Source organism: Oxyura jamaicensis, chromosome 12 (assembly GCF_011077185.1).
Source record: "Oxyura jamaicensis isolate SHBP4307 breed ruddy duck chromosome 12, BPBGC_Ojam_1.0, whole genome shotgun sequence".
In the NCBI taxonomy this organism is placed as follows: domain Eukaryota; kingdom Metazoa; phylum Chordata; class Aves; order Anseriformes; family Anatidae; genus Oxyura; species Oxyura jamaicensis.
This window is the reverse complement of record NC_048904.1, coordinates 12,273,068-12,296,191: the sequence shown is the minus strand read 5'-3', so window position 1 is coordinate 12,296,191 and position 23,124 is coordinate 12,273,068. Positions and strand designations below refer to the sequence as shown.

Here is a 23,124-nt window from a genome sequence, read left to right as displayed (position 1 = left end):
TGACTACAGGTATTACCTGTGGTGCTTTAAGAGGCAAAATGTTGAAACATATCTGGAATTTTGTGCTTCATCCCACTGCGGATATGCATGGGGCTGCATTATTTTTCCAGTGAGCTGATACTACCAAAACAAAAATCTAGTTGTTATAAGGTTAAATAATTAAACAAATAGAGCATAAATAGTTAGTAAAAAGCAGCTCAGCATGCAACAGGAGACATCTTGGAAACAGAACAGCAAAACAACAAGATGCTAGAGCAGAAAACTCTTTGGACTTGTCTTTCATTGAAATGTCACAATTTGAGCTGAAGCAGGAGTTTGGGGTAGTTATGCGGAGGCGTTACAGAGGTGAAGGAAGTACATGGCCTAGAAATACCCCAAATCTCACTATTCTGAATGCTCTGCAGAGAGCACAACACACAGAACCACTTGCCAAGCATAAAAAGCAATGCGACAGAAACTTCTACAGACAAAACATAGCAGCACAGTTTCATGCAGAAAAACATGCCCCCTGCCCTCGAAACCAAAGGGTTTCTCCCGATTTTTGCCTTGCACGCAGCACAGAAGTTGTATGTCCATTCTCAATCCAAGGAAAAAAAAAAAGAGGTGGGACAGAAAATAGGGCAGAAAATCCCCCCCACGCTGTTTAAAAAGGAGGGGAGAGAAGAGGAGGGCCCAAGTAACACTCTCCTAGGTAACACGGAATCGCTACTCCCGCTGCACAAGAATGAAGTAGAGCGCGACTTGGATAATAACCGTAACTCACATTTCAGAAGTCACTTTGTTCAGCCGTGATCTTTTGCACTTAAATGGACTAAAAACCATTTCCTCCAGTGCAGTTCTACTGGGGCACTGTTTCAACGGGATCTGCACAGAATCAGCTGGATATCTCAAGGAATACAACACACATGTAGTACACAGACCTCTGTCCTCCCTATGGTCTTTTATTTTTTTTATGTACCCTGAAAGCGTGGACCCAGAAGAGACTGGCCTGAATTCAAATCATCTCAAGTACTTACTCCTTCCCTATTTCAAACAGCTTTGATTTAGTGGTTTTACTTGAATGACCCAGAGCCAACAAAAAGCTGAGGGAACCAGACTCACCGATCTTTGTGCACGTGTTGTACGTACTCAGGATTTATTCGAGGAGACTACAGATCAAAACAGATTTTCCCAAAGCTTGCTCTTTAACATTCAAGATTTTAATCTAGCTCTACTACCAAACTGAAACCAAACAGGCTGCACACACACAGAAGCCCAGGTTAGGGGTTGCCGTCTGGCTTTGTTTGTTGCTTTTATTTTTGCTGAACCCTCCTGCTACCACAGCTGCAGGTCTAACAAGCAGACTACTTTCTGATGAAGGGCTCCTGCGCTCCCTGTGCTCTCCAGTGATATCCATCTCTCTAGCGCAATAGTCAGTGACTCATCTGAGGCAGCACCGAGTGTCCAGGTGCCAGGGTTTCACTCTCCAACAAGCCCATGTAGATCTGCAGATCTCCTGCAGCTCATTCAGTCTGGGATCTCTGCTGTACCACCCTACATTTGATATTCAAATTCCAGTATTCAAATTCCACACATTTACTCACAGAGCGCTTTGCCAGGTGAACTGAAGTAGGAGTTGCAGCTATCCTGTTTAACAGGCTGCAGTCTGACAGGAGAACTCAGTTTCAGGGAGACATTTCTTCAAGGGTCTACAGCTGTCAACACCACCGCGCTCAGCCAGCACAAAGCAGCTCACGACACTGGTGATTGACAGCCAGATATGAACATCACCCTGCTCCGGGAGGCTATCTGCAGGTTTGGTCACACTCAGTGGCTCATTTCTGGCCGTAGATCACTATCAGAAAGTAGAATATTTGTTTTTGTCTGTAGGTTAAACTCATTAGCTTGTATAGAAAATTTTAATTGTAGGTGTTGTTTTACATTGCAACGACAGCACCAGAGGTGCAGAGCGCACCACTGCAGTTCGCACATCCCACTGGTCCCTCAAGAAAGAGGTGGGAGATGGCAGGGGAGGGAGGCAGAGCCAAGACAAAGACAAGAAAATGGACAGGCAGCCTTTGGAGTAAATAAATCTGCTGAGGGCAGAACTGGACAGATCACCACTTCTGCTCAACAACTCTTGTCCTTCACAGGAGCTCCCGACCTAAAGGGAACAAGTGCGTATTCTCACGAAGTGCCACTCACTCTTTCCAGCAGCCCACGTGCCTGGTGAACCCCCTTGTCCACTAATCACAGGCGATACCGTTCATCAGGTGCATTCATCCCACAGCAGCACCGAGAGGCTGCCGGGCATTACGCTGGCGGCACAAACAGACGATCAGGAACACGGAGGGGCCTGGCAGGCTGCAGCAGTCCGTGAGTGTCCCAGTGCTGACTCCCGGCGCATTTTGCTTACCATCTGGGCTCTTGGGAACGCTGAGACACCTTCATTTCTCTTATTGAGGAGTGTGCCTCAAGCTGGAAAAAAAAAACAACACAACGTGAAATGCAAAGACTATTTTTCCAATAAATTAAATCTCTGTTGCACTTGACTCCCGCTGTGGCTCCCTCCCCCCCGAGAAGGCAAGGTCTGGCCAGCTGCACAAAGTCCAGGCAGCCCCGGGGAAAACAATGGGATCTTTTTCTAGCCAGAACGAGCCTTTCCGTTCACCCTTCTAACCATGGCTCGGAGGACACCCCCAGTGTGTCTGCAGGGGAGAGGAGTCTGTTGGCATAGCAACAGTACACCCTAACTCTCTGCTAATGAACAGGGATAAAATGTTTTGTTCTCATTAGGAAAAATACAGACACATTCCTGATTGGTGAGTAATGTCTCTGCCTCTGGGAGATTAGCTCAGAGCTGTGCAGCCTGAAACAGCCTCAATTCAGCCCACTGCCGTGCTTCCCTTCAACAGCCATTCTCCAAGGACCGCACGTCTCTCAAGGGCAAGCCTACAGAGCCTTCTGTACGCTTTGCCTTTGGGCCGAGACAGCTCAAGGCAGGAATAATGAGAGGAGGCTTGACAGGAGCAATGGGAACGCGCACAATGGGAACACACCCCTCCGTCCCCAAAGCCAGCGCTCGCTGGTGCGTTCGCTGCACCTGGGTCCCAAGCTACCGCCAAGAGCTTCTCTTTGTGCTTCCCCCCAGGGCTGCCTCACACGGGGATCCCACGTCTCCCGCTGCGGGGGGAGCGAAGGACAGAGCACAGGGCTGCAGCGCAGAGCGCAGCCGCCACTGCATGCCTGGGTGTGGGCAGCCAAACAAGGGCTGCTGCCTACCAGGGTTTATTAGGATTCCGGTGTCAACAATCAGTAAGATCCAGCAGGAGGAATCTCTGCTTTGGTGTTTGCAGAATATCTGCACGGATACTTCTCATTGCTTGTGTTCATATCTAGGTGCTGAATCCCAAAGCCTTTGCCCCACACAGACAACGCTGCTCCCCAGAGCCTGTGCCTGCAGATACTGGGGCCAGCACAGCTCGCCCAAGGACCTCAGCTTCTGCAAAGAGGATCCACGGTAGGAGCTGAGCCAGTCAGCCGACACACAGGCAAAAAGCCAGCCTCCAACAGCACATCTGCCACACTATACGGCATTGCCTGGTCTGCACAGCGCCCAGCAGAACTCAGCTCCAAGCACACAGCTCATCTTTCCTTCACGCTGCTGCTGAGCCCCACTCGCTCACACTGATGTGCTTTGCCTTGAGCTCACCAGTTGGTGAGAATAGGGACTGCACCCTTCATCCTTGGGGAGGACATCGGAGCAGTTCCAGGGGTTGAACGGGTGCTCCGAGATGCTCCTGCCCCTGTGGGGGAACTGGTGCTGGTTGGGGGGCACCACACACACAGCTATACCCAGCTCTGTGTCAGCGCCTTTCTGCTCCCCCAGCACCACTGATGGGGGACTGGGGCGTGAAGGAGCTGCAGTATGCACTCCCCGCTCACATTAGCTTCTTTCCCTGACCCCTCAGGCTCTCCCTGGCCTTCCCTGCTCCCCAGGGCTTCAAAGAGCTCAAAACGGTGTGACAAAAGGCGGGGTGAGAATAAGGAATGAAGGGCCCTGCTACCATACGCCTCCAAGAAACTTGCATGCCCTGTAGGAAACAACACTGCTGGGACTCGATTGCTACCTCACATCCAGCTGAGGAATAATTTATTTCAGTTGCCTAGGCAGGGATCTGGCTGCTAGCAAGCCCCCTCCATCTGCCTGAAGGGGGGCAATAAATCCACCATCTCACCCAGGGGACAGCAGCCGAGCGGCGACAGCGCCGGCCCTGCCCTGCAGCCCTGCTCGCTCCCAGCCCAGCGAGGGGCTGGAGGGGCCGGGTGCTGCCTCCCAGCCTCCGCCACTGGCAGGGTCCCCCCCTGCTGGCCCCGTCCTGGCCGTGGGAATGGAGCTGGAGCTCAGCACCCCGAGGTGGGCTCACCCCCAGCCGCCGGCAGTGCTTAACTCCCTCTGTGCTGGTGGGCAGCGCTCCACAGAGCCGGTGGCTGCCTCGCTGCTGGCTCCATCATCTCCAGGACTGTCCCCATCCCACTCCCCCAGCTGCCACGTCCCCCTCAATGCCAGCCCCTGGGGTCTGGGCAAGCTGGGGTGTGAAGAGAGCCAAGGCACAGCTTGTAAGGCGTTTGTGTCCTTTCATGCCACACAGAAGCCCTGGGGAGCAGCCCTCGTTCCTCTGGTCAGGCCAGGGCCTCAGCCGTCCCCCGGCGTGTCAGGAGTTAAGTTCGCATTTCCATTCTCCTGACCCGCACCAACGCCGGCTGAATATTGAGCTATTCTTTGCAGCCTGATAAAGCATGAGAAAGCTGAAGGCCTCACACACTCCTCCTTTCATAGCTTGGCCGCCTGCCCGCGAGCTGTCACTCCCTGGCACCCGGGGCAGGGGGAGCGGAGGAGGCCGAGCCACAGCCAGCTGTGGTGAATCACCGCCCGGCCCTGCTCCCCGGGGAGCCGCATCCTGCCCGCGGACCCTGGGCCTGCTGCTGTCTTTCATGGAAGCCATCCTGCCTGACGGGGGGTCCCATGGCCACAGCCACGGTGCCCAGTGGCTCCCAGTAAGAGCCCAGTGTGAGAGTGCCTCTGAGCTTGCCCACAGCACAGTGCCTGGTCTGGTGCTGGCCACCAGTCTGCATGACAGGGAAATTCCAGAGAAAGGCTCATGAACAGGATCTGATTTGAAGGACAGTATTCACCCCTCCATGCCTCTGTCATGAGATATTCATTCTGGTTACTGATTCCCACTGCAGCCCTTTCCTAGCCCCCTTCTCCCCCTCACTACCATATCCAACCCAATAACCATGTCTGATCTGAGCTGCTCCGACCACCACCGACACCCACCCTTGTTTATTTTTATGGGTTCCACCATCATGGATTTCACCCTCCATTTCCCCCTCCATTCTAACACTGCACCAGAAGGAAACACACCCAGACCTTGGGGTCAGGACTCCCAGACAAGAAAGCATTTGAGACAGCACAGGAGCACCAAGGCCATTGCATGCCTGCCTTGTGCTAGGGGCATGTCTTTGGAGAGAGAAGCCTCTGCAAGGTAAAGACATTAGCTGCTGGCTTTCTGAGGAGGGGATGTTCATGAACTCAGCCCCTTGGACCATCAGCTTGAGCACGAACTACAGCATGGCACAGGGAATACTTCCCCCCACCCATTTGTCTCCCTCAGAGACGGGTGCTCAGTGCACAGCAGGCACAGACCGTGCCAGATAACATGCTACATATGGCCGGCTTTCTCCCTTAAGAGACATTTATGGCATGTTGTAAGGATTCTGTTGCACTTTACACATCTGCACCAGAAAGCATCTCTTCCACAGCACCTGCAGCTACACAGCCAGCATACTGAAAAGATTAACATATGGAGCATCCAGAAGTTAGCAAGTTCTGGAAGTCTGGTTACCCCTCGCGCAAAGCAAATGAAAACCCTCCCTGGCCATACAGACACACAGGCTATTGAGCTGCAGGAACGCTAACCCGTCCAGCATCGCCCTCCTCTGCCACAAGGATCTCTAAATGCAAAGCTTAATAGAAACAGTTAACACCCTGAGCGCGGCTCGGAGCCATCTGAGCTCTCTATGTAATATAATCCCGTTAATAACGCCCAGAATAGCACTCAGGAGTCCTGGCACAAACTAAGACCTCACTGTACCGAGCGTTGTGTAGATAGCTGTAGCGGTGCCGTTTTCTCTTCTGTAAAATTATTGAGCACCGTACATGGGAACCAAGCATAACCCGTATTTTACAGAAGTTAGGACACAGGAGAGCAATGTATACTTTTCAAATGTCTTTTTCTGGCAGCTAAATCAAGCGAGCGGCCGGGGGGAGGGAGGCAGGAACACTGAGGTTACTCTCTCCCTGCAGCAGACAGGCAAAAGCCCAGTTCAGCCAAAGCTCACTGAGGCTCTTTATGTTCCCGGCCAGGGACAGAGGTCACTTGTAGAAGACTGAACCAGGGCTGGTACGGGACTGCCTGCTACGCACGCAGGCACAAGAACCCGAGCCGTACCCATCTCTGTTCTTTTGGGAGCCCATCCCAATGCTGCTCGCAGTGCCTTCGCTAAAAACATGCCTTTTAGCTCCAAACTAAAGTTTGCTTTGAATTCCTCACGGTCTGAAGAAAGGAAACCCATACACAGGGTCTGCGAAGAAAGTAATTACTTCTTTGTGTTAGCCAAAACATTTAGGCACATTTTTTTGACTCAGATTTTGAGATAATTTCCAACAGTAAGTACAGAGTAGGTCCATCTTTGAGCTGATCTTCCTGTGGTCCTCTCGAGGTTCACATCGTGCAGCGGGTGCCGCAGCCTGTACGCACTTCCCAAGCATCCAGAAGTCACAGCTCTGCAATTCATTGACTTTAAGAGGCACCAGGTCACACTGTCTGGCCTTCAGCTGATCACAGTTCACGAGCTTTCTGCACATTTCTGGCTTGGGGACTGCATGTGTTGGAAGTGAATAGAGTCTAGATGCCTTCTGGCAAGATGCCTGAGGCAAAGGCCTCAAGAGAGAAATCTACCATTTCCCAGGCTGATACAAACGGGCAGGCATCCCCTCGCTTCAACTTTTATTCTGTTTGTGAAAAGGCTGAGGGAGCTGGCAATTGCGAGGGGGAATGGAAGAGCTGTAGGCTCCAATACAGTTTTGCAAGCAGCATGCTCTAACAAACATCTCACAAGAGGAAACAGAAGCAGGTAGATGAGTGCTTAAAAAAAAGCGTCCTCTGCAGAAACAGGGTAAATACCACTGCAGAGAAATCTCTTAATGCTAGTCGCTCCTTCCGATCTGCACTAACCTGAATGCCGCCCCGAGGCAGCGAGAGAAAACACTGCGCCGTGGTGAGCAGGAAGGGGCTATGTACAGGCACGAGCAGGAAGAGCTGTGTTTGAAGAAGGACATTCTCTCAGCTAAAAAAAGCAGGGTTTTCAGCACTGTTTTGCCCTTCCCCTGCTGTTTTCCCAGCAGACAGCAATCCCACCAGAGCCTGTCCCGCGCCAGGACGGGGCTCCCCAAGGGCTGCTCAAAGGGAAAGGGACAGAGCCAAAAGGGCCCTAAAAATGATCCTGCAAAAGCACCAGTGCCAGCATGTTCTCCTGAGATCAACAGGACGAGAGGAGAGGCAGGAAGAGAAACTTTGACAAAGCTGTTTCTTAAACCAGCTTTACAGGAATACAGTGGAACAGGGTAGGGCCATGCGCGAGGGGAGATTGAACAAGTTAATAGCTAACCGGCAAAACTGCCACGAGAGACCACAAGCTAGGAGACATTTCAGCGAGAAACACCCAGTCCCAAACTGCCCTCCGCAGCCCGACTGGGAGCCGCTGCTGCCTCTGCTCTTGCTGCACCATTGCAATGAGATCACAACTACAGCACTATCATTACCCCCCTGAAATCCCTGTTTCTCTAAGAGGAGCTCATACCCCAGACTAACCACTTTTTCCTGTTTTAGGTGCCATGATCAATGAGGACCTGAGAGTCTGGTTTCTGGCCTTGGCATTGAAAGTAACAGCTGTGAAAAACGTTAGCAGAGATTTCTGCTACAACACTGAGGAGCAGAGTCTTCCAGCTTCTTGAAAAGGTAGCGGGTACCAGGACAACCCAGCGCAGAGGTGCAGCATCACCAGAAGTCCCACTGCTGGGGTGGACATGCCCTGTGCTGTCAGTGGGGGAAAGGATGAAGCTGGCTGCTGCTTTACCTGAAGTCACTCAGGAGACAAGCCACTGAGACCTACAAAAATTCCACTGCTTTCATGTAGAGCAGTTTCCAGGAAGACAATTTTTCATGAGGATATTCTTGGCTATTGGTTGAATAACTTCGTTGTTCCAGAATACATTTTTTTTAAAAGGGGGGGGAGCCTCTGTACTATTGCTTTGCCATTCAAGACATTGTCATTGTCACCTTTCAGATGTGTAAGCACAGGAGACAGCAGCAGCTGAGCTGCGGTAATTAGGAAGGAGAGATGTGCAGGCCTCGTCTTACATCCTTCTATTAAGATGCAGTTTACACTTTGGCAGGTTTTTCAGTCCCCAGTGAAAAGGTGCCATCTGCATCTGCTCCAGCAGACCATCCTCATTTCGGGACTCTTCAAATAGTTCTGGAAAAAGCGGTGTTGCCTCCCCTCAACCTGCTCTGTCAGCCCAAAATGCAGCCACAAAACCATTAGTTCTCTTATCTCCAGGAACACAGGAATACAGGCTCTAGACCTGTTTCCATGACACCTACTTCAAAAAGTTTCCCATTTTATTCAAGCGTCTACTGAATTAAAACTTACACTGCTCTCTCCACTTGCAGCAGGGAAGCCGAGGAGGATGGGACCGAGCTCATTTAATTCTATTCACAAGCTCCCTTCCTGAGGAAAGCCAATAACTTTCAGAGAGCCTCTGCAGACTTTGCTCCACCGCTTTGCACGCTGAAGAATGGCTGGTTGGTAATCCTCTTTTCACTCAGTGAGCACAGACCCAAAGTTTTTCATCCCTGTGAGCTCAGAAATTTCCATTTCCATTTAAGAGAGACATTTTCCTGGCAGTTCTCAAAAGATGCATTTGTAAAATAGGAAACAACCTCAAGGAATGCTAAAGCAAAGGAAGAAAGCTGTACGTGGACAGTCTTTCTACCTCAGCTAGGAAAGGAAATTCCTTCCCAGCGCTGATGCCCCATGAACACAGCCTACCCTGCAACTACCAAATACTGGATCAACACAAAGTGACTGGCTGCCTACCCTGCCCTGTGCCAACACCCAACAGTTTCCTCAGTATTAGTTTCAGTAAAGGTAATTAAAAGAGCAAATCCATTGCCATATCTCTAACAGAAAATGTTTAGAAGTCTGCGAACCCAAAGAGGTTGAAACTTTCTTCTTTCAAGTGCAAAACATTCAGATGGCCCACAGCCAAGTCCCAGAAAAAAGCCCTAGTCAGTAACTCAGGAATGCCAGCTCTTAACATAAACCAAAAGCACACAAACCCTCCGGTCGGGCAATTCAGTGTCATCTCCCACCAAAAAAACTCACTTAAAATTGCACTCTTAAAATTCCAGCTATCATCCACCTCCTTGACTCTGCGCCAGGGAAGCCTAACCGGAGCTCCCTAAAGCCGTCAGCTGAGCGAGCCATTTCTCTTACCTTGCTTTGGGGAACTCCTGCTTCGCGTCTGCGTAAGGAGAAACGAGAAGGCTTCACGCCGCTCCGGGCAGGATCCCTTCCATCACTCCCAGCTCCTTAGCAGAGGCATTCCTGAGGCACAGTGTGCCCTAATAAATCAACACTGCCGCCCCAGGTTTCCCCGGCAGCTGGGGTTCTGCAGGGAAGGCAAACATCTCCCCAGCTAAAGCAAACAGGGCTGCAGAGCCCCTGCTGAGCACATGGCTACTGTCAGGAGAGGGATGGAGGGAGAAGGTGGAGATCAGAAGGCATCTGGCTGACAAAAGCCAATCCAGCTCGGGGGCGGAAGATGGCCATGGTTCTGGCCCTGACCTAGGCATTCCTCTGACCAGGGATGGGCTTGCCAAAACGTTTTATTGGAGCAAAAGCACCGAACTTTGCTTTCAGAGCAATGCCCATCCTGCTCCTGACATGCACGGCCGTTTTGCCTTTAAGAAGAGCAGTTACTTTAGCATTTAGGATCCTCATGTAACGGATCCTGCACAAATACAGAACAAAAATAGCCCAGTCTTAAACAGCTTATAGCTTAACTCTAAAATAAACGAAGACAAAGGAAATGGCACTGATCAGTATGGCCAGCAGTTAGCTCAGCAGAACAAGGACGCTGCTGTTTCCAGGGGCAAGGGAGGTAGGATTTCTCTCTTTTTTTTTTTTTTTTTGAACTATTTAACAGAAAAGACCCAATGAAGGATTTTCGAAAAGAATAATTAGGTGGGTTGGCATACATTTATGGGCCAACCATCTCTCTCCCAGAGAAACCAAAACAGTATTTTTCAAAAGCAGCGCGAGGAAACAACGGGGGCTAGTGTTACCAGACAAACAGCAGACAGAGTCCAACTTCCAGCACCAAAGGTTGCTAGATTGCATGTGAACAACGACATGGGCTGCTCGAATACCTCTTTTTCAATTGCTTTTGGTGAGTAAGGGAAGGGCCAAGCCAAGGCAGGGCTGAGACAGCAAAACTAAAAGAAAAGCAGGCACAAACCCACCAATACCTTTAAAACAAACCCCGTTTACTAAAACAAAGGCATCTTCTCCAAACACACGCTGACAGCTGGGGTAAATATCCGCATTTCAACGCCTCCCACTCCCAGCCACGGCCTCCCCGCAGGGGGTTTCCAGGCCAGCCCCAGCACACCGAGGGGCGGTGGGAGCGCAGGATAAGTGCCAAAAATCCCCCATGGGTCAGTCAGGCCTGAGCTACACAGCACACGTCTTCAGCTGCCACGGCATCATCTAGCTGGCCGCCCTTCTGAGCCCAGTTTAAGGTGTATTTTCACCTCATGAGGAACCCACCAGCTCCCAGCCTACAGGCAACTGCTTCCTTTAAGGGAAAGCAGCCTATCCTATGCGTGGTTAATTGAGGGAGATGTGTATGTGTGCTGAGACACACAGCAGGCAGCGGTGGGGTGGGACATGGCATGACCAACTCGTTGCTGTATGCCCCGAGCTTATTTTGACCTTTTGGTTAAAGATCCTGTGAAGAGGCACTGCTCAGCCCCACGCCTGATCAGATGTCTGGGGAAAAAACAGGGAGCAAGGCATTGCACGTGAGCGACCACAGAGCTAAAATATGATCTGGATACTCCTACCCACCCAAAAAAGCAAGGTTCTTCAGTGCAAACATTGGTGGCAGCGATATGAAACCAACGTGTTAATTAGCAGCCTGCAGTCCAGCGCAGGACGGCGATTGCTGATGTTGGCCATTATACAGGCAGTCAGAGGCCAAACAGAACAAGTGCCACATTAGTTAACCCATTCAGAACAAAGTTAATAATTGGCTAATTGCAGGTTCCTGGAATGGACAGACCAAGGTCTGGTTTTTAAACCTCTTTTCTCAGAGCTATCTTAGAATGCACTTGGTGCAGCAAGTCCTCCATCCCCCCCCCCCCCCACCTCTTCTCTTCATTAACATTCAGTCTCAATTTTGATGGTCAGCTTAAATTCAGGGAAATGCACTGGCTTGCATTTCCCAAAGGATCAGACTACATGAACTCAGTGACTTAGCTGCCTTTAACAAACTGTAAATTAGTTTTCAGCCTGTAAACAATCACAAGTTATGAAAGAATCGTAGACTAAACTACAATGTTTATCGGATTTACTTATATGAGATTTTTGACATTGAACACAGAAGATTAATGAAAGAAAGTAACTAAAATGGCTTAAGTGCAGCTGGAATTTAACAGTGCTCCTCGATGCAGCTGGTGGTTTGTACACCAAACGCTCAATAAAAACTGTACTTTCACAGAAAGCTTACAATCAGTAAAGCAAGCACCGCAAGATAGGTTGGTAGAGAGATCAGCCTAACAGTCAGAAACACCGTGAGGAGCATCAAGAGGATTTTATCCTCAGGAAGCTGAAGTGCTAACCTCGAGTTAACACTCCGGTTAGGAACCAGGCTCTTCACACGCAGTGCGTACCAGTCCCACTGCATAAAGCGCTGGGACACAAGGTTTGGGAGCTAAGAAACAGGGATGAGGAACGCCGCTGCGTTAGCCTTGAGGCCATTCTGAAGCACAGAACAGAAATCGCTGCCACAGGACCAGTCTGAGCCGTGTCATTCAAGGTTAAGACCACTCCGCACGAGGCGCACGCCGTTCTGCTGTACCACCTGTGCCCCCACAACACCCATAAGCTCACTGCCTTCCCAGCAGTGTGCTCAAACAGCTCCATCATTCTTTCTGGCAACAAGGCCAGTCTAATTTCTCATTTGTTTGCCTTCTGCCACGAGCCATTAATTTCTTCTCTGCTGGATTAAGGAGTAGTTCCTCAGAGTCAGTTATGCACACACTGTAAGCAAGTCACCTCTCCGTAGGTTTTGGCAACTAACAGACGAGTCCCATCATGTCCGTCACTGCAAGGCACCTTCCTTGGCACTTGAATAACTTGGGACTTTTTTTTTTTTAAACTCCCTTTTCAAAATACCAGTGTGATTGTCACATCCATCCCCTGCCATCTTCTTCAGAGCCACTGCTTTGGTGAAACACAGCCGGGGAGGGCTCAGCATCGCCGGCACACCGAAGCCTCTGCTTGCCTGTATCAAATGGATGTCATTTCACAAACCCGTTCGGCAGCATAACGGAGGAGCTACAGAAATCACAGACTGCAAAGATTGTATCAGTGAGCTAACAGTCAATTAGCTGAGCGTAAGGAGCACATGTCTTTCTTAGACACCATGTGAGCATTTCTCCAAAAGCTCTAAGGAAAATTTCACCACCCGATCCCCGTTCTGCCAAGCACTTACGTACTATTCAGGATCTTCGAGCGAGAAAGTACCAACAGGCCTGTCATTTCCGGACACAGTTATGAATTCACCATCAGCATGGTCTGCTTCTCTACTGAACCAACACCAGCAGTGGCTTTATATTTATTACTGACAAAGTCCTGAACAACACGGAGTACTGTGCTAATGCTCGCTGAGGACACCCCCAGGAATATTTCCCTTTTTGACACATCCCCAGTAACCCATGATTTCAAAGGCATCAGCCTTTTGTTTTTTCTTTAAATAATCATGAGGCACGCTGTTGATGTTGGCACAGATCAATTATTTAAACCATTGTAAGGCTCCAAGTCAAACACCTCAAGAAGCACATTACACGAAAGCAGTCACCTGCTGCCGTGTTCTCACCTGGCTCTTCCCAGCTGCTCCTTCTGATCATTAACACAGCCCTCTGTATATATCAGAAACAATAACTACCCCTCATAAATCTCCCCAGAGATACGAGCTATTCAAGATCACTGCACAAAAAGCATTAAGCCTTTGTGGATGTCAGCCAACGCCCTCCCCGACCTCCATGCCACGAGGACTTAGCACCTTTGCTGCTGCCGTTCCAGTAGAAAACAGACATGCAAACCCTTCTCTCTTTCCCCATCCCCATTTATTAAACGAACAGATGCCCATTGAATTTCCACCTCCAAGCAGCATTCCCACTTAGCGACCGCCCTCGTGTTGTGCTGCACGCCCAACGTGCCTCTGCGCTGGAACGGAGCACGTGGCAGGGCGCTGACATCCTGGGTGCTGGCAGGACGACGGCTGAGCCTTGGGTGCTGGCCGGCGGCGCAGCACAAAGGGCTCTGCCCCTTACACCTCTCATGATAAAACATTTCTGAGGCAACGGTGTAGAATGAGACACGTGGCTTTTATCAGCCCGTAACTCGGTATTTTCAAAGCAAGAAACAGACTTACTGCTGTGAACGCCCCAGCCCAGCCACAGGGAACGCCAGCAGCTGGTGCCTGCCAGGACACTGTCCTCCCGCACGAGATCCTCAGCATCGCTCCTCGTCGCAGGAACACGCAGCCTACGGAGAGCTGGTGGCAGGGAAGGCTACCCATTGGTTTTCACGGCAGAAAATCTGCCTGCGTTTATGCATGACTGCTCAAGCGAACCGTGCGACCGCTTTTGTTGCTCTCAGTGATCTATTCTTTCAGTGGAAACGCCAGGAGGAAGCCGTGCTGGGACTGGGCAGGGAAAAAGCCCTGTGGACACAGTGAATGGGACAGAAAATTCCCCTGCAGATTCGGTAAGGTTATTTGCAGCGATGCTCCGCATTGACTTTTCTAGCAGCTTTTTGGGACACCTTCACACATCAAAGCCCAAGCCACACCACGGTAGTCATTTTGACTAAAGCTACTTTAGAAATTGATTAGACTATTGATTTTCTCATAGTTTAGATAGAGACAAAGTGACCTTTACATCCCACAAAGAAAAACAAAGGGAATGAACACATACACTATGAACCTTCATTTCAAACAAATTGTTTTCCTCCTTTAAAAAACAAGTTCTGTAACACTTTTTTCTTGCCTTGCGGGTCCCAAAAGAACAATTCTCCTTCCCCCACCTTAGCTTTCCCGTTTTCTGCCCAAGGGAGGCCGAAGGGACAACATGTTTCAGGGCACATAGAGAAGACCAGCCTGAAGACAAACACAAGACAAGATCTATAGGCCTACAGGTCACTAGGTGATAAGGAAATCAGTACTGAATTGTACATTATCAGTTCTACTTTAGTCTTACCCACATGTGAAGTGGTATCACAGAGGACAGGGCCTGCTGCAGAGATAACAGCTTCATAAGGACAGAAAGTTTAAGGCTTTCTCTGTAGCAAAAAAAAAAAACAGCTTTTCAAGATGTATTCTTCATTACATGGTGGAGTAACAAGGATGCTTTGTGTGTTTCTACTGGCTGAAATCACTTTCCTCGTGTTATCACTGCATGCATGTGATTTCTACCTGCTTACAACAAAGCACGCTGCGTTTTGGGCACAGTTCCACTGTTAGGACCTGCACCTCCTGGCGCTTCCCGCACGGTGCCCTTGGGGCTGCCGGCTGCAGTCCCGGAGCTGGATGGCCAGGTGTCGGTTGTGTTTCGACGACCCAGCAGTCTCCAGAGAACACAGAGAGCTGTAATCATTACCGCAGCACCCATGAGGATTACTGTGTTGACAGCACTAGGAGGGAGGTAATCAGATGCACACCCAATGGCTTCCAGAACTTCAGGAGGCAACAGAGGCAAAGGAAGAGGATGCAACCTCACAACCACAGGTGGGTAATTCTCCTGCAACAGCTTTGCCTGGTGCAGCAGCATCCTGGGGCTCGCACGCTGCTGCTAACCACCTGCAGCAGACAGTGATGCAAACCTTCGATCAGCAGCACAGCATCAAACCACATTGCTACTTAACCAGAAACCTCCACGTTTCTTGGAGCCACATGAGCAGAATGCCAGCGTACAAGATCCCCCAGCAGGAAGCCCACCACTGTTGTTATCTGGAAGGTAAATGCTATTTGGATGTTATTTGTCTGTAGCTAATGAGTTTGGCATTCATTAATCCACTGCAAGAGCTGTTGTGATAGATGGTCTGTGATGGTAGGATGCTGTGGAGGGCTTTGAATGGTTGACTCAAAATAACATAAGCCTGCAATACAGCCTACATTTTCCACTCTTTACAAACTTTATTCAGAGACTTCAGCAGAGACAACTCTCCACAGTGCAGGAAAGACCAGTTATGGAACAGGGGCCTTTCCTGGGCTGTTAAGGAAAGCTTCACCATGCCACATCCCGACATCGGTACTGCAGCGAAACACAACAGTCACCTGCAAGGCCTCTGCGTGCCGTGGATAGACGGCACATTTACAAGGATCAAGTATCCAGAACACAGCACTGTCACTGCAGCACACAGCAGCAGTTTAACGTACAGCGAGCAAGAAAGCGTGACTGTCAGCACCCCTCCAGGAGCCTGCCGAGCTCCTCGCTGTGGTTCCTGACACGGGCTTTCACCCCGCTGGCAGATGAGTTGTGCTGAGAAGGAAGGGGCAGCAGTGATTCGGGCACTACGAGGACAGAGACTTGACTGTCCCAGGCCCGGAGGAAGCCCGACAGGCTAAAACAGCTCTTTCATCTGCTTCAGGGCAGCTGCTGCCACGGCTGCCCTGCCGGCACGCGCCGCCCCTGCTCCCCATCCCTGGGGCCGCGGAGAGCTGCCTTCATGGGGGCGCAGGGAAAGAGAACAGCGTGCACAGGGCAGCTGCTTGCCCTGCTGCTCCTCGTTCAGCAGCTCTGCATGATCACAGTGTCACTGGAAGCAGAGCACAGCCAGGAGCTCTGGCACCAGGACATTGGCTCCGAGAAGGAGCCCGGCACGCAGTGTCCCTGGGGGACCTGCCTGCCCTCTTGCCAACTCAAGTTTCGCCCGTGCTGCCGAGAGGACAAGCTGGTAGGAGGTACCCAGGGACGTTTTGTAATTGCACACGCTCCTCTGTAGGCTGTCACAACAAGAACTTTTTCTGGTTAGGTATCCTCAAAAGAAAGGAAAAGTCTGGATCAAGAAAGAAACAAATGGTAAGAGAGTCGGTGCCACTCGTTGCAGTGAAAGCAGCCCCCCAGAAATCACAGGCACGCAAGGGAAACACCTCACCGGTAGCCAGGAGAGAGCTGCACTGACACGCAGGACAAAAGCAAGAAGTCCTCACAATCTTTGCCTTAAATATCTCTTAACAGTGGCAGGTTGACATGAAGCCAAGATGCATCTCAGCTAAGCTAAGGATATAAATTCACAAACAGCTTAGTCTCCCTAGGTCCTTCAGCATTTCTGCAGTCTCATTTCAGCAATTTCTCTCAAAATGCTAAGTTACCTAAAAAGAGCTGGTGAATACACAGAGCCCCTGGTTACCGCTCCTCTGTTTCCCACAGCGGCACGCATCGCTCCCGTACAATTAATTCCGCCGCACGCCTGTTTTACCATTCTGTCGGGCAGAATCAATCAGTAATGGACTGCAATCTGTATGCAGGAAGTCGAACAGCATGCAAATGGGGATCAAAACATTGACTGTGGGACTCAGAAGCCCGGGAACTGCTTTTGCACTTCAGTTCTCCAGCACACACAATTTTTGGCTATGCTAGAGGTAGGAGACAGCACAGGACAAGTGAGAAAAGCTCCCGGTTCTGGTGTGGGGAGGGCAGCCGATGATGGCAGAAGAGTTACCAAACCTTCCCCACATGAAAATTCACTGTTAGGTAATTCACAAGCAGAACTGCTCTCTCCAGCACTTCCAGGGGGTAAGCCTGATACAAAATGTTGTGATTAAAGCTGAAAGTGTTAAAGAGAGTTGTTTCAAGGCATTAACCCCAAACTACCCACAACCTTACACCACCTCCAGCAAGAAGGTAATTTCTGACAAGGTCTGGTCCAGCAGGTACAGGAGCATCTCCAAGGCCCTTGCTCTTGCACCTCTAATTCCAGTCTGAAGGACTTGCAGCTGAGCACAGAGCCCTCATGGAGCTCCGTCAGGAGCGTTTGTTTTCTCCTGCATTTGCTTGGCCAGCTATCCTCAGAGGCTGGTGTTTCTTTACAGAAATCAGAGCCTCAGAAACTCCTCACACAGAGGACGGGGATGGCCACAGTAAGCAACAGAGGGATTTTGAGAGCACAAGTTCTCCAGGAGCCAGGGCCAGAGGGGAGATCTGGCTGCACTCTGGTTTACGGTGACTCCACGCTGAGAGCAGGGAGGTCACAAAGTGCAAGCCAGCGTGGGACAGGAGAGCTTTGGGAAGAGACTTTGAACCAAAAATCATTTTGGATTTGGCAGAAACCTTAAGCTGGAACTGCTACTTCTACATAGTAATTTTCAGAAAGATTACAGCAGGGTAAGATGTCAAATACACCCACCCTATTTATAGCATTACATGCAATTTAGCCAGGAAGCTAGTTCCATCAGCACAAGCTCCTGAACACAGCCAGCTTCCCCACCCGCACGGCGCCAGGCACCACTGCCCTCCTGCATGGCCAAGCTGCAGGGAAGGACGGGACCCAAGATAGCCCGTGATCTGCTCCTGACAGCTCCAGCAACCATTTGAATCCCGTCACTGCAACTCAGCTGTCAGGCGCCGCTATGTTATGCTGGGAAAAACTGACACACTTGTTCCCCAAAACCCTGGGGCTCCAAAGGCAGCACTGCCTTCAGATTCAGAACGAAGGAAAACTGCACGAGAATGAACAGCAATGACTTGAAATTCTCTGGACCTGCAGATACTCTCACTAGAGGCAAATCCATCTGGTTAATGACAATAATCCCGATAGCTTGCCCCAGACTCTAGCTGGGCACCTGGAGCGAGCGGTGGCACAGCTCCCAGCCCCTGGCCCCCAGCACCGAAGCAGCCCAGCCAAGCCCAACCGCTGCCACAAAGTCACCACACCTACGGCCCCAGCCTTAAAAACACCCCGTGACACGGACAAAAGACCTCCCACAGGAGACAGGACGGGAACAGATACAAGCTCCAAGATAAAATGGCAACACCCAGAGACACTTCAGGCGATGAACTATCATTTTCTAAATGAGAACAGCCATGGGGCTGACGGGGTTTTGAAAGCAGAAGCCCTGGCGCAGAGCAGAGGCTGTGGAAGCTCAGCCCACAGCTCCGTGCTGCTCCACAGCTAAACTTCAAAGCCAAAAGCAACGCGAAATCTCACTCATTTGCCAGGCGCAGAAGAAGTGCTCTTTACAGTACTTGCAGTGTTTAAACTGCAAGCAAATAACGAAAGTTCACATGCAATTAAAATCTGGCATCTGGGAATTTCCTTAGGATCCGTATCATTTGAAGATTCATCTCACATTTTTACCGACTTGTAAAATCTTCCTACCAGACCACGCTAACACAAAAGCTCTTTGTGCTTCATTTTCCAACCCCCTTTTCTTTTTTTTCGGGGGTGGCAGGCAGGATTTGAAAGTGAAATCCTAACCTTAAAAGCAGGCTATTAAAAAAAAACAACAAACAATTAAAGTGATTCACTATTATAATGACTTTAATTTGTGCCAAATGGAAGAAGAAACAATCCACCTAAACTGATACGATTTGTTTTTTTCCTTTTTTTTCCATAAGCCTCGGGAGGCAGCGCTGACTTGTAGTTAACAAAAGGGAGACCTAAATTGCTTCCTGCAACCTCAAAAATAACTCAGACGTCTTCGTTAACACTTGGCTAAAAATTATCTATTAGCAGTGAAAACGAGTCCTATGCGTTTATTACTTGAGCAGCTGGAGAGAAGCAGCGCGCTGAGGAGCCGGCGCCAAGCCCCGCGGTCCTCCATCACCCGAGCGCGTGTCGGCACAGGCCGCAACGTCCCGCTCAGGGCTGCCGCTCCTCAGCGGCCGCACGTCCCGGGTATCGCCGTACCATGCTCGGTGGTAGCACGAAGGCTGATCTCCTGTATGGTTCTGGAGAGAGAGAGCACCCCGAAATCCCCGTGGGTGGTGTCTGGGGGCTGCCCGGGTGTGGGACCGGGAAGGGAAGGCGGGATGGTGAGGGGAAGGCAGGCTGCTCGGCTCGCACCATGGCCCCTCGAGATCGCGGCTTCCCAGCCGAACCCAGCTGCCTGACAGAACAGCTCTGTCCTGTCACGAGGCCTGCACACATCTCGGATGCTCATCCCTGAGAAGGGTGTGCGGGCTCTTCCCAATAATTCCCCACCAGCACCTAGACCAGAACGGCCAACGCTGAGAGAACACTCCTGTGGAGACATCACCACAACCATCAGACCAACACTGACCGAAATGACAGGACAAGGTACCAACACCAGCACGAGAGCATGCTCCCACAAAGGCAAAAGCAGCAAAAGATGAATCCAGGCAGCAATCCTGCAGCCAGACACTCAGGAGAGCCGCAGGTAAGCGAGCCCCAAGCCCAGGGCTCCAACAGGGCACGGGAACGCTTCGCTGAAGGTGTAGGTGAGTGAGATGCACCCGTCCAAGCCCTGCTTAGCTCATATCTAGAGGGCTAATTCCTCCCAGAAAGCAGGCAGGCTCATGCCTCCTCTGCCTGCTACCAGCCTGCAAGTTGGGATGGATCAAAGCCCTATCATCTTCCTCCAGGATGCCCTCATACAAGGCTGGGAGGGTTCGGCTCAGAACTTGGCCGCCACAGCCAATTTGAAGTTTTTCTTGGGAAAAACCCGAGAGCTACAAACAAAACAAAACCAAAAAAATAACAGATGGAGGGGCTGCCAGGGAGGAGGAGAAACTAAAGTGCTGAGGGGTTTGCTTTGAGAAGCAGGAAGGACTCGGATATAGGGGAAAATGACAGAATAAAAATAACGTGAATCTCGCTGGTTCAGAGGTAGGGCTTTTACCACGGAAAATACCAAGCCTTTGTGGGAGGTGGCTGCTTCACCTCCCTCTGAACCTCCCCTCGTCAAGTCACACTGAAGCATAAAGCATTTCACCTCCTGAAGAGGACAGCGTGCCTGCCCGCTGCTAACTGAGCCTCCCCAGGAAGCCGGCAGCTGTGCTGGAGGACTGCAAACGGGACCGCTTTCCTCCCGCGGCCGCACAGAGCTGGATAGCACCTGCCACGCAGGCAACCCGCGTGGGTGCCGCTCTGTTCACAGCACGCTGCTCTGGCCAGCAGCCTCTCCCCAGGCACACCATCGGCAGCAGCAGCAACTTTCCGGGCTCGCTCAGTCCTTGCGGTCCCCGCCGACGCTGCCAGGAAAGCCGAAGTGTGCCAGCAGCCACAGCACTTGCAGGAACAACCCTGCCTAGCACAAAGACCGGCACCAAGCAAAGACAGCAGCTCCGTGTGCTCCTCTTTCCTCTGCCCTTATCTGAGGCCAACCCATGCTCCTGCTGGGAACACCTCACCCCTGATGGGCACACATCTGAGCTGTCAGCAGATGAGGGCAGAAATGCTTTTTTTTTTTTTTTTTTCCCAAAAAGCGAGCCGGTTCTAGGAGCCCGAACTCCTCACAGCACTTAACGTGGGAGAAAGCAGAGATTAGAGCGTCGGCTGCTGACAGCCTGCACCCACCTTGCTCAAGAGAGTTATGCCGGTAATTTTAATCTTATTAGATATTGTTAATCGCATTACTAACCTAACCCTTTTCACATGTCGGAAAAAAAAATAAAGAGAAAATTCCATATGTGACCATGCTATACGTTTTCTAGCCAAATCTCTGTTCCGGGCAAGTCCCCGGCGTGCAGACCCCAGACGGGCTCCATGCAGCTGAGGATGAGCGTGGAAGGAGCCTGCCCAGCACCACGCTGCCCTGGTTGGGTTTCTTGCCAGGGTGTTCCTCCAGAACTTGCTTGATTGCTTCTCCTGGGGTTCTGCTGGAGGTCCCCAACCAAAGCAACCCCATTGACGCTGCTGCAAACCGAGCACGGAATCGCGCGGAACACCTCCGCCCGTGGAACGCCGGCTTCCCACGAGGCCGCACGGCGGCTCAGCACAATAGCCCAGAGCCGCGGCTTCGTCCCGGATCGGTGCGAACGCCTCCACCTCCCAGCCACCGACACGCGCCGGGACACAACGCGAGCGCCGGGCTCGTTCTTTCTGCGTTTCAGCCCTCACGCGGGGCTCCTGCAACCTCCGTGCAAAAAGTGAGCGAAGGAACGAGCGAACCCACCCTGCCGGGCACACGCCACCGGGTCGGGAAAACACCGAGCCCGCCGGCTCGCGGCGCTCCGGACCGCAGCCCCTTTCTCTCGTAGGGCCGCTCGGAGCCCGCTCCCGACCCGGAGCAGCCCAACGGCACGCCCGTACCGGCGGAGGCGGCTCCCGGCAGGGCTCCGCGCTGCCGGTTCACCGGGGGGAAACCGGGGCGGGGGCGCCCACCCGTTACGGCGGTGTGTGCGGCGGGAGGATGCCGGGGGGAGCTCCGTGCCTTCACCGCCGTACCCCCCGGTACCCCCGATGACCCCTCCCGGTTCCGCGCCCCCGCCCGGCCGCGCCCATCCCCCGCGCTGAGACAAAGCGCGGCCCCCGGGCCGCACCTGCCGCCGGCCGCTGACCCCCGCCAACTCGCCCGGTGGCTCTCCCCACGCCTGGGCGTGGCGGCGGAGGCGGCGGCAGCAGCACCGGGAGCGATACCGGCACCCCCCCCCCCGCCGCGGCCCCGCCGCCCCTCACCTGCCGCCCCGCTCCGCGCCGCGCTGCTCCCCGCCGCCCGCCCCGAGCCGCGGAGCGCCGGCCCCGCCCCCTCCGCCTCGCCCCGCCTCCCTCGCCGCGCTCCTCCAATAGCAGCCTGCCGAGCGCGGAGGCCACGCCCCCCTCCGGTTCCTCCCTCCCTTTCCCACCCCAGCCCCGCGCTCGCGGACGGCGGCGGGCCCCCATTGGCTGACGGCGGCGCGGGGGGCGTGGCCCCCGGGGGTCCGCCCTCTCCCCTCAGCGGAGCCCGGTGGGGGGGGGGGGGGGGGGTCCGGCGGTGCCTCCTCCCTCCCGCCGTGTGCTCCTCACAGAGCGTCTGAGGGGGAAGGAGGAACATCGCGTCCAACTCCTGGATAAATAAATAATAAATAAATACATTTATAAATAAGTAAATAAATAGATCGTGTGTCTGAGAGCGTCGTCCAAGTGCCTCTAGCGCCCGACCAGCCCTCAGTGAAGAACCTTTTCCTCATCCCCAGCCTGGCCCTCACCGCCACATTTTGGAAGAAGGCTGCTGGTGCCAGGCCCAGGGACCGACTAAATGTCTGCTCACTTTGTTTTGCTCCACCAGCCTCTCTTGCTTCCACACCCCGAATCCATTTTTTTGAGGTAAAAAGTAACGTGTAAGGGGGTTAGAGAGCCCCGGTGCTCTGCTTCATCCTGTCCTGTACTGAGGAACACCCCTATCACAAACTACATCCCGCTGGGGTTAGAGCTCACTGAACCGAACACTGTCACCATCCCACAAATCAGACATTCTAACTGCACCCAACTCACTTCCAATGAAATCCAGCTTTGGTGACTAAGAGTGTAAATATATATATATATTTTTCCTTTGCTCCAACCCATCCCCGACTCCAAACACTAATCCCCTTTGTACATTTCCTCCAGAGCCAGTCCCGACCTGCAGCCCCTTCAGCCTGGTAAACATCTGCAAGCTTTATTTAAAAAGCAGTGAAAACCACCACAAAAATCAACAGAGCAGACTGGAAAAGAGCAGCTTTTCCGCCCGTCCCACGGCAGGGCTGGCTGAGGGAGCAGGGCAGAAAGCTGCCGTGTGCTGCAGGGCAG

At 52.0% G+C, this 23,124-nt stretch overlaps 1 protein-coding gene across 4 annotated transcripts in view; it reads right to left on the bottom strand.

Moving 5' to 3' along the window:
- Window positions 1–22,091, bottom strand: part of PLXNB1 (plexin B1) — a 75,461-nt gene extending 53,370 nt beyond the window's left edge. The window contains exons 1-2 of one of the 4 annotated variants that reach the window (XM_035338082.1): window positions 22,036–22,091; window positions 2,396–2,457 (exon numbers count right to left, since the gene is read on the bottom strand). The gene's annotated coding sequence lies outside the window, so the exon portion shown is untranslated. The other 3 variants (XM_035338084.1, XM_035338083.1, XM_035338085.1) reach the window with 3 other exon arrangements.
- Window positions 22,092–23,124: the final 1,033 nt, after the last annotated feature.